This window comes from Petaurus breviceps, unplaced genomic scaffold (assembly GCF_028583685.1).
Source record: "Petaurus breviceps papuanus isolate PSGF00001 unplaced genomic scaffold, PetGlider_PUasm1.0 90604, whole genome shotgun sequence".
Classification (NCBI taxonomy): domain Eukaryota; kingdom Metazoa; phylum Chordata; class Mammalia; order Diprotodontia; family Petauridae; genus Petaurus; species Petaurus breviceps.
In genome coordinates, this window is record NW_027187285.1 from 572,861 (window position 1) to 585,723 (window position 12,863).

At 39.2% G+C, this 12,863-nt stretch overlaps 1 protein-coding gene across 1 annotated transcript in view; it reads right to left on the reverse strand.

Moving 5' to 3' along the window:
* The window catches only part of CLSTN2 (calsyntenin 2), a 982,335-nt gene that overhangs the window by 388,891 nt on the left and 580,581 nt on the right, over positions 1–12,863 (reverse strand). The window lies entirely within an intron of this gene.

Sequence of the window (12,863 nt, forward strand, 5' to 3'; positions counted from 1 at the left end):
CCTGATGGCAGTGAGGGAAAGATTTTCTCATGTCCTCCTTGGCATTCTTAATAATAATAACTTGGGCAGCAAGGTGCTGCAGTCAATAGAGCACTGACCCTGGAGTCAGGAGGACCTGAGTTCAAATCCAGCCTCAGATACTTGACACACTTACTAGCTGTGTGACCTTAGGCAAGTCACTTAACCCCAATTGCCTTGCCTGCCCCCCAAAGCATAACTTATATTATCATAATGCTTTATGAACATTATTTCATTTGATCTTCATAGCCTCCTTGTGAGGTAGATACCACTGTAACTATTTTTTTTTTTTGCTTTTTTGGAGGGGGGAAGGTAGTGCAATTAGGGTTAAGTGACTTGCCCATGGTCACATGGCTAGTTTTTCTGTTGTGTCTGAGACTGGATTTGAACTCAGGTCCTCTCGACTCCAGGGCCGGTGCTCTATTCACTGCATGACCTAGCCTACTATACCCATTTTATAGATAAGAAAACCGAGTCAGAGTGATTTGTTCACAGTAAATATCAGAAACAGGATTTAAAACCAGGTCATTCAAGACTGCAAGTCCAGAGAACTTTGCACTATAGCAGACTACAGCCACATATTTCTTAAGACTCAAGCTCAGTCCAGCCCACATGCTACCTCATCCTCCTGTGTTGCCTGACATATCTCATCAAAATATATTCTGGAGGGTGGCGCAGTGAATTGAGCACTAGCTCTGGAGTCAGGAGGAGAACCCGAGTTCAAATCTGGCCTCAGATACTTAACACTTACTAGCCGTGTGACCTTGGGCAAGTCACTTAACCCCAATTGCCCTTCCCCCCCAAAAAAGCAAAAAAATAGTGTTTCTAAGTAATTAATTAATCAACAAGTCCTCAGGGAGCAGCCACTATGGGCTGACCACCTGCGAGGCAGCCAACAACACTGCTGTCTTCAAGGAACTTCCAATTCATATGAGGAAACAAGGGCCACACATATGAAAGTATAGCAAACGACACAAAATCATATATGCTAAATTCTGTGTGTTTGGAGGAGAAAGGAAGTTCTGTCAGGGTGGGTGTCAGGAAAGCTTCATGACTGAACTGATACTTGAACTATACCTTGAAGGATACGTAAGGTCAGTTCTCAGTGTGAGTATTTCTTCAACAAACCTCCGACATAGTATGTTCTTTGTTTGTTTAATGTAACTTTTGTCCTGATGTTAAAAATATAGGCCTGATGAGACCAGTCAAAGCTTAATACATTTAAAAACAGATTAAAGCAAGGTTAGTTTTAAGTGGCATTTAAAACTACTTAGTACAAGTAGCTTAGATGATTACTTAGTCCATGTAGCTTAGGCCTGGAGATCCTGAAGAAATAATGAGGTAGAAAAATAAAATTTTCTTATTCAAACATGAATTTAGTAAGTGGAAATATCTTCAGAGTATAATCACTAAGTCACAGCTAACAGTCAGACATTTTGTAATAAATTTGTAACAGTCCCACTTCTGAGTCTTTTCAATGATAAGAGGAATATCTTATAGTTAAACTGGGAATGCAGAATGATACCTATTCAACATTCAACCATCTTTTAGAAACAATAGCTACATTACCTGTTCTCAGTCTGGCCAAAGCACACTCTTCTACTGACAGCAGAATGGTAGTGGTACCTTTGTATTCAAAGGAAAGTGTACTGAGGTGGGGTAGGTTGGGCAAAAGATTTGAGTCTAAGTATGTACTCTGTTAGGGCAGCTAGGCAGAGAGAGTGCTGGATCTGGAGTAAGGAAGATTCATCTTTTATGAGTTCAAATCTGGCCTCACACACTTCCTAGCTGTGTGACCCTGAGTTGTTTGCCTCAGTTTCCTTCTCTGTAAAATGAGCTGGAGAAGGAAATGAAAATCACTTCAGTATCTCTGCCAAGAAAACCTCAAATGGAGTCACAGAGAGTTGGACATGACTGAAAAATGACTTAACAACAACAAACCCTCTCTTACTTCTGTGAACTCTGAAAACTAGGCAAGTCACTTAACTTCTTGAACCTGACCTTAAACACAAAACCAGAGAAATACCTGTCCTCATAATTTGAAGGGTTGTCTCAATGCTCAAGATGTCCAGTGGGGTAAGTAAGCATTTTTGAAAATTATGAGGGGTGGCTGGTGATTATCTTATTGGATTTTACATCTCATGAGAAAAAGATTGAAGTAATTTCTCTTTGTACCCTCCACTGTGTTTAGCACAGTGCTCTGCAAACAGGATATGCTGAACACCATTTCGTTCATTCATTCAATAAATAAGCATTTGTCTACTATGTGACATGCATTGGGCTAAGGAAAAGACGATACAATAACAAGACAGTCTCTGCCCTCAAGGAGTTTATATTGATACTGAGATATTGATATTGAGAGGAAAATCCTGTATACAGATAAGTACATATAAGGTAATATGGTACGTAGGCCAGGGCACTAAAAACTGGCTGAATCAGGAAAAGCCTTTGGGAGGAGATGGTATCTGAGCGGAGCCTTCCAAAGAAGGAGGGATTGTGACAGGTGGAGGCTGAATTGAATTATTACTCTGCATAGTCAATGAAAACATTATCCCTACAATGGCCTGTCCAACAAGCACAAACACTTCAGGGATCTACTGATGTCCTGGTTTCTACCAGGCTGGAAATCCTGTAAAAATCGTATTTAAGTGGAGCATTGACAGCAGCAAAGCAACAAGCTCTTCTTTATCTGTTGCATTCTTATCCATTCTTTAAAACCTGAATCTAATGCCACCTCCTCCAGGAAGTCCTTCTTAATCAGTCAGTGAGCAGCAATCGTTTACTCTTGGACTTAACATAGCATTTTATTTTGCAATCTTCTACTCTAGAAGTGTCAAACTCAAATAGAAATGGATCCTGCCATCATAAGGATTTGGAAAACCACAAATTAACATTATCTATATTCAATTATACTTTTATTTTATTAAATATTTCCCAATTACTTTTTAATCTGGTTTGTCTGACTGCACGTTTGTACCTTCTCTACTGTACTTATAATATTGTGTATTGGCCTTATCAGTATTTGTCTTTTTTTCCTATTAGACTAAAAGTCTTGAGAAGGCAGGGGGCCATGCCTTATTCAAACTTTGTAATTCTGCTAGTATGCAGCACAGCTCTTAGAATCATAGCTGAAGCTTAGTGAAATTTGCTGTTGTCATTGTCCTCACACTGCTGTCTCCTGGTTTTCTATTCTCATAAACTGTCTGCTTCTCACTGGGTTTTGATTGACTTTTTGGACCATTGTAGTACCATCTCTACAATCCATTTTTCTTAATGCTTTGGAAGCCAGATTGTGCTCTCAGATCTTTCCCTGGGTTGTCTCCTGTCCCTTTATCTTTTGACATGGTAGTCTTCCATAGCAAGGCCTCAAGGGACTTCCTGCCCACCCACCTCTGAGTTGACCCTCAGCCCCTACATGAAATGAAACTAAATATATAAAACATAGCAAGTAAAATAATACTAACCCAAACCTAGGTGTGACAGCTACAGACAGACGGCAGAAAATAACACCAGCTGCGACTATACCCCCGCTGAAAATGGACCATGAGAATACCATCTGGCTCTGGATCCTCCTGAAAGTATGTGCCTCTGGCTGCATCATTTGGCCTCCACCCCCAGCTCTAATAGTGGATTTGGAGAGGACTCTGCTTGGTTACCACCACTGGCCCGGAGGTAAAGGCTATACTCCTTCCTTTTCCTCTTTGTTTTATGCTGCCCTTGAAACACTTCCATTGGCTTTGTATGAATTTGTGACTCCAAAGTGATTTTCCAGATGGGTAATTCATGCAACAGGATACTCAAGGCAGCTACTAAAAATACATAGGTAATCGAGATAATCTAGATATATAGACATAACTTTAGGGCAAGTTCTCTTTCTCTCCCCTTTAAATCATAGAGCTGAAAAGATACAGGGGACAAGAAGGGAGGAAACAATAGACATTGGGAAAGACCAGGAAATCTATTTACAATGGGCAGAAAATATGCTACCCAGTTATTGCCTGAAACAGAAATCCAAGACTGTGAGATTAAATCCAAACCAGGCCTTGCCAAAACCGTAGGGTAAAACATAGTAGAGAGGAGAATGCACAGCACTCCTATACATCTGTCTTGATGGGCTTGGGAGCAAAACGGAGGAGGCCACCAATGTAAGAAAAGGGCAGCTTCTTTTGCAAGAATGCAATGAGAGAAAATGTTTTGTAAACTACTTGGTTACAATAGCTTTTACAGCCTCCTGTGCAAAGGAACAAGTATTTATTAAATATCTAATATGAGCTGGGCATTGAGCTAATGACTTTGGAGGACAAAGTGAGGCCAGCGACTTTGCACAGCCCTCCCTCACTTAAATACAGTTTATTTGCAAATCATGGCTTTACCTTCCTGATATCACGGTCCTCTTTGAGAACACAGGACAAACTACAATAACAATGTGAGAATAGGAAGAGGAGTTACCTTTTTCATGCCTTCTTATCCTGTGTTATCAGTCTGCACTGATGGACCAAGTGGCAACACTGATGGGATCATAAAGCTATCTTGTATTGAAGCATCTTGTCCCCTTCTCCCCCACTGCCCCCATCACCACTCACAGACATTAGCCCTTTGAGGTGAGTAGAGTTGGTATCTGTATTCTTCCAGAAAGGTTGAATGCCAATGCTAGTCAGAAAACTGGTTAAAAGTAGAACTATGACCTAGATGATGATTCTTACTCTTTTATCTGCCTATGAACATTGTCAAAAGAATCCGTAGTAACTATCAGAAATCATTTCAAAGGCAGCTAGGGAAAGGGGAGCCTAACTCCTTAGACTAAGGACCTGCCTTATTTGTGTTTGTATCTGTTTTTCTCAGCTTCCTAACACAATATCACGCACAGAGTAAGTATGGTCTCTTTCGTTTTCCACATATTATATATGGTATATTTAACATGGTATAACATATACCATCTATCCATCCATATATACACAGGCATACACACACACATATATGTATATCTATCTAATTTGAATTCTAACGATGGTACAGAACTAAGTCTTCTGCTTTCTTCCTTTTCACTTTTTAGTCACCTCCATTCTCCATTTTTATATCAGACCTCCACCCCACAGTGTCCTTAACAAACACAATGCATGAGGAAAAGAATTACACATATTTATGATTCTATTAACATCCCATTCACACAGGAACATGGATAGGATCATTCAGGAAAACCAGCCCAGCATGTGGTTTGCTGTTTTTCTTCTGCTTTGACTTTAATTCAGATAACGTATTTGGTTTGTTTCAGGGTGAATGCCCATTCTTTGTTTTGTTTGTTTTGCTGCATTTGTTCAGTTTTTAAATGAAGACAAAACTTTGTGTTAAATGTGAAGATGGTCTTAACTTCGAGCACCAAGATAAAATGTGATTCTTAGCCAGGAGTTTGGCTAGCAGGGTTGCTGGTTTGTAAATAGGAGATTTATTTTTTGATTCGGTAGTTCCAGCAGCACAATCTAACTCACTTCTTACCTGGAAATCTCACTGAGCTTTTGTAACTATGGCTTGGATATGAAGAGGAGAGCAGTATCCTCGTCTTGACAGATGGAGAATTGGACACAAACACTATGACACCACATTCTCACTCCCTCCAACTAGATATCTGACAAATAATTTTAAGTGTGAAAATAAATGAAAATAGAAGCACACATTCTGTATAGTTCCTATGAGGGACAAGAAAAAAGGTTCTGTTCACACTGTTCAGGTGTTGTCCTTGTGGACACTCTGCTTTGAATTCTGGAGGGCCTAAAGTTCTAGGGTCTGGTAATTTCCACATATACACAAATCAAGGGAAGCAGTGACCTTTAATGCAGTGTATAAACTTCTCCTTTTTATTACTTTGTGTTGTCTAATATGTCACTGATATACCTCCTTGACCTGAGAATATTTCTGGGAGTAGTTTCAAAGTCAGTCCTTCACCCCATAACTCATGGGGAATCCAGGGGCTAGTAAGTAAATAAATACATCAGGATATATAGATTACATATACATGTAGACACAGATATACATGTAGATGACTATATATGTATGTGTGTGATGTATATGTGGATGCCTATATATGTGCATATATGCATCTCTCTCTCTCTCTCTCTCTATCTACATGGAGGGTTTTCCAAAAGTTTTAATGTAGTTTTAAGTTTTACTAATTTAATAGTGCATTAAGACTTTTAGGGAACTATGTAACATATACACATATATGTACGTGTGCATATGCACATATACACACATATCTCCACACACATATAGATATATGTTGCTGTTCAGCCATGTCAGATGCTTCATGATCCCATTTGGAGTTTTCTTGGCAAAGATACATACGTACATATATACATACATACATACACACACATACATAGGCCTTAGCCTAAAAGGGTCAGAGTCTCTCACTGCATCCTAGGCCATCTCCAGCTGTCCTGATGAATATCTGGCTACTGGATCTAGATGTCTCTGGAGGAGAAAGTGAGGCTGGTGACCTTGCACAGCCTTTCCTCACTTAAATCCAAGTCAACTGCGAATCATATTCTCATCTCCCTGATGTCACGGTCCTCTTTGAAACAAAGGTAAATGAAACAACAACATGCATATACACATGTGTATGTATATAAAGTGAATATATATGATGTATATACATATAATGATTACATACATGTCTTTAACATTTGTATGTGTTTTTGAAAAATGATTTATATATTATATTTCATTTTCTTCTTATAATCACTCTGTAAGGTTAAGTACTACAAGTATTATTCCCATTTAAAAGATGAAGAAACCAAGCCTTGAAAATCTTGAAGTGCTTTATTTGCAGTCATCATGCCAATAATGATTAAAGGTGATATTTGAACCTAGGTCTCCTTAACTCCAAGTCCAGCCTTCTTTACAGAATGCCCAGAAGTTGGCACCGTCTGGCAGAGGAGCACACAGGCTGAGAGAAGAGACCACTAGGGGAGATAATGAGGACAAGGTGAGACCTCCTTTCATCCCATCCTGCTACCTCACTTTAGGGTGTCATCACTGAGGTCTAGTTACAGTCTGTGTACCACACAAAGGTATTACTAAGGTCATGTTATTGTCCTAGTCCAAGCAACACACCGGGTTCTAAGCTAATATTCTGGATGGACTATTCTTACAAGGCTATTTGTTTGGACACTGGAACCCACTGCTCAGGTACAGCTGGGAATACAGAACAGGCAAACTGAGAAGGCAACAGCAATGAGGTGTTTGCAGCTGGAGAAGCTGCTGTGTTCTAGAAGGGGCAATTTTAGAGGCTGTCTCACCTCTAAAAGTACCTCAGAGAGATATGCCTGGGGCATGTCCAGAAGAGAACAAAGTGCCTAATATCTGAAACAGAAATACTCAGGAGTCCTTTATTATACTGATATTGCAGATTCCTAGAAGGAGAGTTCACATTTTTCCCTATGATGGACTGCTTGCAAAATACCACCTTTCATGTTTATATACGACCTTCTCTAGGGACAGTTTTATGCATTCACAGGCCAGACAGTTACCTTTGTGATGTGATTTGAGACTTGTCAAGATCACCTATAAAAATACTTCCCCAATCAGCTTGTTACAAAGCCTGAAATTCTACCCCTGGAGTTTCAGTCCTTTAGATTAGACATTGCCCTCTCTTGGCTCTTCTGTTATACCATTCAATACACATTTAGCAAGCATATAAATGAAAGAGAGCAGACCTTGGATTTAGGAAGACCTCAATTCAAGTCTTGCTTCTGATCTATACAAGCCTTGTGACTCTAGGCAATTCACCTATCTTTTATTACTGTGGGCAATTTTCTATGATTTTTAAATTGTAGAAAAGATGCTAGTCTGTATGAGTCGAGAGTTTCCTCATCAGGAGTTCTGTTAATTAATGAAATCATAGGTTCGGTTCCTTTCCCCAGGACCCCATTTAATAAAAAGCATATATTTTGTGTTAGATACTGTGGTCGAAGGTTGGGGATTCAAAAACAAAAGAAAGAAATAAATTTCCTGTCCTCAAGGAGCTTATAATCTACTAGCATACAACATGTATATAGATACCTATGTTGAAAATGATAGAAATTATTTTTGGGAAAAGGGCACTGAAAATGGGAGAGTCAGGAAATATAGAAGACAGCAATTGAGCTGAACTTTTAAGGAAGAGAAAAGAGGTAAGATGCAGAGGGGAGGAGGGGAAATATTCCAAGCATGGCGAGAGGCTGAGTAAAGACATGGAGGTAAGAGATGGACAAGCAGTATATGGGAAGTGGGAAGGAGGATGGTTTGGTGGGAAGGTAGTCTAGAGACATAGAAAGGAGACAGATTATATAGGGCCGCAAATGCCAATACAGGTATTTCACCCTCGAGGCAAAAGATTTGAATAGAAGCTTCTTGAATGGTAGAATGTGGTACAATAGAAAGAATACTATATCTGGAGTTAGTTGACCTGACTTTGAATCCTGTGTTTGAATCCTATATGACTTTGGGCAAGTCACTTAATCTCCTTGGGCCTATTTCCTTATGAAACAATTGGATTACCTGGTCTCCAAGGTTCTTTTCTGGGGCAGCTAGGCGGTACAATGGCTAGAGTACCAGGCCTGGGGTCAGGGAAACTCATCTTCCTGAATTCAAATCTGTTCTCAGATATTTACTAGTTGTATGACCCTGGACAAGTCACTTAACCCTGTTTGTCTCATTTCCCTCATCTGTAAGATGAGCTGGAGAAGGAAATGGCAAACCACTCCAGTATCTTTGCCAAGAAAACTCCAAATGGGTTCACAAAGAATCAGATATCACAACCAAATGAACAACAATAAGGTTCCTTCCAACTTTAGATCTAGAATCTTAGCCCTAAAATACAACAGTCTTTGTGACCACCTTCAACTTGTGCCATTTTCTCTTCTTTTATCCCCTAGATCACTTAGTACAGAGCTGGATGCATGGCAGATGCCCAACCTATTCATTGTGTGACTTATCCAAGGTCACCTAGCAAATTAATGATCAAGCCAAGGTTAGAACTCATATTTTTGGACTTGGTAATCTACTGCTCTTTCCCCTATAACTCCACTGCCTAAGAAGTCAAGATTCCAAATATGTAGAGGTCCTTCATTCCTTGTTTGAATGAAGTCATGTCATCATTTTCTGATTTCATGGTCCTCTTCAAGAACAAAGGAAAAACCACAACCTATGAGTAGTCTGGCAACTCAGTAGGCCAGTTCCAGTTGGGGAACTCAACTTGTCCTCTACTCAACTCATCCTCTCTTCTCCTCTCCCCTTACCTGAAGATGTTCTGCCCAAAGGAGGGTAAATTTTGATGACCAAAAGCTACCTAGTTAAGTTGGGGTTTACCGGCTAGATTTCTTTCTCAAAGATCAAGCCTTAAACCTGATTCACTCTGGAACTCATAGATTGGACAATAATAGGTCCCTGCCCAAGCACTGGTTATTTTTTGGGGTCCTCCAGGCTCAGAGTGAATGTAAATAGTAACTATTTCTCTTTTGGCCAGCAACACTGAGGGTCTTCTCCCAGTTTGAGTTTGGGAATTGGTTATTTTATTTTATTTATTGACTCACTTCTTAAAGAGGCCTATTTATTGAATGGGTGTTGCCTCACTTAAAGTGATAACCTGTAAAGACCTTAGCTTAAAAGGACCAAGGCCTCTCACTGCATCTTGGGCAGTCTGCAGTAGTCCTGATCAATATCTGGCCACTGGAGCCAGATGGCTCTAGAGGAGAAAGTGAGGCTGGTTGCACAGCCCTTCCTCACTCAAATCAAAGTCAATTGTAAGTCATGTCATCATCTCACTGATGTCATGGTCCTCTTTGAGAAAGAATGACAAACCACAACCCAGCTAGAAGGGACTTTAATCCAGATGAATCATTTTGCAGGTGGAGAAACTGAGGCCAGAGAAACTGTATTCCTTCCACTGAGAATCTATATGAGAATACAAAAATAAGCAAAAATAATCTTCTGTAGACCAACTAAATTTTTTTCTTGTAATGTTATCTTACTATTTTTGAAATGTATACAGCTGCTGTTATGATCAGTAAAATACAGAGTATTTCAAAAGACTTAGCACAGTTTTAAGCCTTATTAGCTTAACTTAACTACACTAAGACTTTGGGGACATCCTGTATAAATTCACTTATAAGTGTTAAATGACTTTATAGCAGGCTTTAGCCATTATGCAATTTGTTGGTTTGTTTTGCAATTAACTAATGTTTACAATATATCTCCTCTCACACAGGCCTTAAAATGAGTTCTTACTTGGAAAGGTAAACCACTGCTTTAAAATTCTTAAGTACAAAATATTCTAGGTTGTAAGAAAAAAGAGGGTTTATGCTATCCAAATATTAACAAACTAGTAAGTATAATTGCATCAGATGTGCTGAAAATATTTGATATGCATCATAATGAGTTTAAATATTTAACATTAAAAAAAACAAACTCTAGTATACTGAGTAATATAAAACACTCCCTACATCCTATCAAGTCATTTTTACATGATGCTTTAATGTTGCAAAGCATTTTCCTCACAATCACCCAATTAAGTAAGCAATTCAAGTGTTTTTAGAGGCAAGAAAATGGCACATGGGATACAGTGCTGGCTGGAGTTTATATCAGCAAGGTCTGAGTTTTAATCCTGCCTCAGACACTGACTTAGCTAGGTGATCCTGGGCAAATCACTTAAGCTCTTTTAAGCTTCACTTTCTTTATCTGCAAAATGGGGATAACAATAGTATCTGCCTCATAAAGTTGTTGAGGATTAAATGAGATACTACGGGAGGTGCCATGCAAATGCTAGCTATTTATTATTAAGAGGATGATGATGGTGATGACCACTTTATTTATTTATTTTTGCTTTTTGGAGGGCAATTGGAGTTAAGTGACTTGCCCAGGGTCACACAGCTGGTATCTGAGGCCAGATTTGAACTCATGAAGACGAGTCTTCCTGATGCCAGTCCCAGTGATGTATGCACTGTGGCAGCCTAGCTGCTCCACATAGGCAGAGGTGCTGGCCAAGGTGCTGAGAGCAGCTGATAGCACCAGGTGAGGCTCAGGAGGTTGCAGGCTGGGCTGCAGCAAGCAGATGAGTGTTTTCCTAGTCTTCTCCTATCCAGTTCCTCAGACTTTGAAGCAGGAGGTAAATATTGGTTTATACTGAGATGTTTAAGATGATCTATTAACTACTTTACTCCTACTTGCCAGTTTTAAAACATGATTTCTGAAAGAAAGCAGCAATCTGTGTATAGTTGAGCCAAATGGGCCACCCAAGACAGCCTCAGTGTGACACAGAGCACTGGACTCCAAACAGGGAGATACCCTACCTTTGACACTACTTGAATGAGTGAGGGCAAATCCCTTAACCTCTGGGAGTTTCAGTTCCTCATCTATACAATGAGGATAATAATCATTAGCTTAGTTCCTGCCTCATGGTACAGAGCGTTCTTATTGTTTTTTAATTTTATTTTTAATCTATGGAATAAAACAAGCATTTCTATAATATAGTATAATTAAAAAGTTTTTGCACCACATGAAACTGCAAGTCTATTATGCACATCTTGCTATTTCTTTTAAATATATAATCAAGTTATCACATAAATTTCTTTCCCCACTCCTTTTTTTCATTCCTACTCTTCCCTACCCTAGATTTGAGACTCCAACATGAACATGTATATGAGGATTTGCAAATCATAAAAATCCTACATAAGTGTCAATTATATTTAAACATTTGGGGGCGTTTTTTAATATGACTCAAGATACTTCATGACACTTCCCTGCTGCCCTCCCTTCTTTTCAGAGGTGGTGATTCTACAGATGTAGAACACTACATATAATGTCACGGGGTTTTTTTCCTCCTTGTATTGACCAGGTTTGCTGAATTTTGCTCTCATTTCTCCTTCTTATAGTTAAAAAAAGCCTTTTTTTTTTTTACCAGGGATGACTCACTGGGACTAGGAGAAGGGAAACAGGGAAATGTAGGTAATGTTAAAACAAAGTGTATTAATAAAAATCTATTTAAAAAAACTTCCTCCCCCATAGATTCACTAATCAAGTTACCAATGTAACTCTCAAATGGAACAATCTCTCTAATAGTTCAGTCTGTTATGACTCCACATAACAGTAGGAACTGATTTTCTTTATTTCACTGAATTGTCTTTAAAATGATACAATTTTCCAATCAAACTACATGACAGCCAACAAAGCATTACTCCATGGCAGGCTTTAGTTTGTATTCCCTGAGAGTCTGAAACTTTCAGTAGTTCAGGAAGATTAATTCCAGGCATCTCTTCCAAAGTTGTGCTGTATCACAATTTGGCATTATCTCCACGAGGTGAAATGAAACCCTAACTTCACAAATGCAGTGACATGTTTGAATATTATTCTCTACCAGAGAAATGATGGCTTCTAATCACATATCACCAGATACCACTGTGTAATGGATAAGGCCATCAGTCAATCAGTCAGTCAACCAATAAGTACTTACTGAGTACCTACCATATTCAAGACACTCTGTTAAGTACTAGTAATGATACAAAAGAAATCTAAGACATAGAATCCCTGCCCTTGAAGAGCTTACATGCACAAAAGTCTTGTTAACAATACACGAAGGTATATAATTAACTGCCAGAAAGGGTGGCACAGATAATACGTGCTTCAAGAGTTGAGGGAAGAGAGAGATCAGTGTGGGCTGGAGTAGGCAGGAAAGGTTTTATGGAAGAATTGAGACTTTATCCAGGCACTGATGGATGTTGGATAGATTTTAAAGAGAAACAAAGACTGGGGGAAGAATATTCTAAGGTGTGTGTGTGTGTGTGTGTGTGTGTGTGTGTGTGTGTGTGTGTGTG